The sequence below is a fragment of the Poecilia latipinna genome, unplaced genomic scaffold (genome assembly GCF_001443285.1).
Source record: "Poecilia latipinna isolate Pla-1442-1.1 unplaced genomic scaffold, P_latipinna-1.0 Scaffold148, whole genome shotgun sequence".
In the NCBI taxonomy this organism is placed as follows: Eukaryota; Metazoa; Chordata; class Actinopteri; order Cyprinodontiformes; family Poeciliidae; genus Poecilia; species Poecilia latipinna.
In genome coordinates, this window is record NW_015112764.1 from 303,361 (window position 1) to 306,809 (window position 3,449).

The window sequence follows — 3,449 nt, forward strand, 5'->3', positions numbered from 1 at the left end:
CAGAGTATTTCACTTTGACTATCAAATATATTTTGGGGATATTTTTTTTCCTTTTTTCAGAATTCTGCAGCTAATTTCTTTTCACAATTGTCTTAAATGAGTAAATATATTATTCTGCAATGCAAGAAGAGATGTCCAATTGGATCGTGATGAAAATAAATGTCTGAATATAAGCTTAGGGAATTTTAGAGGTTTATGTTTACCTTTAAGATACATCTTATTCATAAAACTATTCCATCCTGCTTTATATTTGAAGTACTGCAGCAAAAACAAAGCAGCTGACAAAACAACTAAATAGAGAGATCAAGAATAGGTCTATAAAACAGCTATGCGTTACCACACAGGAGCTGCAGAAAATTGAAAGTAACACAAGTACAAACAAATGGTAAAAGATTAGCTGACTGATGATAAACTCACACTGGGTTACAACCATGGAGAAAAGATCAAGAAATGGAGCATCAACAGATGGAGCCTGCAGCTGCAGCTCTTCTCACATTTTGGGAGTGAAAAGTTCAAAAGTCTCCTCTGGATTTATAAAATGTCTTTGGGTCAAAGGTCAGCTGACTCAGGAACCATGAGGCAAGTAAAAGAGAAGCAGTTCAGACAAATAAGAATGGGTAAGACTTTTAAAATGGGTTTAAAACTGAACAGGATGGATGGTAAACTTAGACCTCGTGCTCCTGTTTGCTAGTACCACTTTAACATCTTGGTAACTAAACTAAAGGCTAATTTCAAACAAATGAGAGTTACAGAAATACAGGCATGAGGTGATAAAAGTGTATTTTGCAATGAGTTACATGACATTCATGCCTTAAAACCAAATTAAAATTTCATCTGTTTTCCAAAGTGAGATGACTTTTGTTGTGAATTAGTGAAAATTAACAAAAATATTACTTCACATTTCTCTAAACATTCCAGAAAACAATGACACATCTTTTAGTGACAAGTAGGTGAAGCCTGATGACCCAGCGCCAGTGACAGGATGTTGGAACTATGCATAAATTTGTTAAATCATTCACCATTTCTTGAGGTTAAATTTTAAACTTCGCTCTGTGTTGTGCTAACAGGACATCTGGCGGTGTGACCCCTTTACAGCATGTGATGTGATGAGGCTAGCATGCAGAGCGCTTCAGATGGTAAAACGCTGTTCGTTGCATCGTCTGTGATCATTTCCTAAACACTGCGTGGCGGCTGGGTAAAAAGACAAAAATCATTTTAGAATGCCTGCAGAACGTCCCAGCCTGTTTTTAGACCGTCATCAGTCGAAATTTAAAGTTGGATTTTAGTTTTTCAATAGATAAATACGTAATTAATGTTTTCTTTGCAACAGGTATTTCAAATATTCTTCTATGAAAGGATTTTTTCTGAAAAGAAAGGCTTTCAGGCCAACCTTAATGTTTGTATACTACCTGCAAATTGCCTAGTTTCACTGTTAAGTTGTTTTATTTTTGATATTTTTTTTAAATGTAGTGTTATTGTAAATGCTGCTTTGCAAATTCATACTTCGTTAAATAACTGTATTAATCATTGCACATTTGTTAGTGAAAAGAAATACACAACTAGGTGATAATAATCTACTTAAAGATTGATCAGTATGACTTAACATAATAATGGTTCTCCATTATGAGTATATTTTTATGACAAATAATTAAATGCTTTGCCATTTAGGGGCAGTACACACTCTGTATTGACGTCCATTAGTGTAAAAACCAAGTCGATGCACAATGTTACATCCTGACCTTTATCCTATTCATGGGCCAATATACTGCGCAGAAGATCGGTGGGCAGTAATTATAGGCTTATCGAATGTACTATACCCAGGTCATTTAGCTTCTCCATTCTTTGCTTAATTGATTTAAATTCAGAGGGGCATAAAACATGGCCTCCTTGCTGTCTTTAAGACGTCGATTTGGGATCATTGTTAGATGGATTACAGATCAACATATAAGGACTCGTTTCAATATTTAGAGATTCAGTTAATGAGAAATGCTTGGCTGCCACTGATTGAGTAGGATACTGTGGCACTTTGAAGGAACGCTAGTATTTAATCTTGCCCTGTTTATAGATAAGGTCCTCATTAGATCTGTGATGGTCTTTAGTAATACTTTGGAAACAATAAACAATTTGTACCAGATACGCTAATGAAGGTCTGCACTGATACAGTCTGCACAATTCAGGTTGGAAAATGTGACTGACAGAGTTTTTTGAATTTGCATAAAAGTATGCGTCATATACATCATATTGTTAGATTATGTTATTACCAAAAATGCGAACTACACTATGACATAATGTCATGGAAACAAATAAGTTGGACGAGGTCAGGGGAAGGAAAACAGAAAAGAAGTACTTTGATATGGAAGATGGAAATGTTGCATTCTGCTGAGGATGAAGCTCTCCTGGGGAGCCTAATCTAATGAGGTCCTCCAGCGGGGGGTCGGCCCCTGGGTGCTGACAGACACCATGAGGAATGGGAACATGCTCAGTGTCTGCTTGACACATAATTAAAATTGAAATGCTCATTGAAGGGACACTCACCTTTACATAGTCACTTCAAGTTCAAGTTTCACTGTCAAGAGTTTCTGAGCTAATCTTACAAGTTTATGTTTGATTGTTTGCCTCTAATTGCTTTTCTCAATTTTAGAAATACATTGTCCGTATTCGTATTAGACATTCTTTAGGTATCTGTTTTATTGGGTTAAACTCAACTGTCAATCTTATCTTTAAACCAAAACAATGTGAATCTACGAAATGCAAATGTTTGACCAAAAAAATATTTAATTCTATCTGGGACAGATGTCATAACTTATATCTGCTGTACGTAAATTATTTTATAGAATATGTTTTTTACAGATTTGTTAAAACTCTCACCACGTCATCATAGTTTGTTATGAGACAGATAAGAACGAATCACATTTTGATACATTGTGGAGCCGCTTGCAGCGGAACGAGCCGTTTTGACGGAAACACAAGACAAATAAATAGACACTTTATTAGGTGTAAACAATATGTACCTTAAATGTGTTGCAATGAACAATGAACAGTTTTTAACTGCATCAATTATGGCAAATCAAAAGTGCCACAATTCAATAAAATGTATGGTATAAATGACTTATATAAGTATTGCTTCATCAAGTCCAGAGGACCTCACAGCGCTTCATATTACAGTCAGTCACTCATACACTCACATGGTGGTGAGGTACTGGATAATAGCCACAGCTGTCTTATGTCTTACAGTCTTATGGGGTGAGGCTGCCAGACGCTAGAGGAGCCGGGTGGAACAGAGATGGACCCACCAACCTGACAATTGTGGGGCGAACATCTACCACTGTTGCCACCATCTCATCTTATGTGTCAACATGTAATTTTTTTTTTTTTTTTTTTTTGGGTTGAAACAAAAAAAAGATTTTTTTTTTTAAAAAAAATAAAAAAAACTTTTTTTTTTCTTTTAT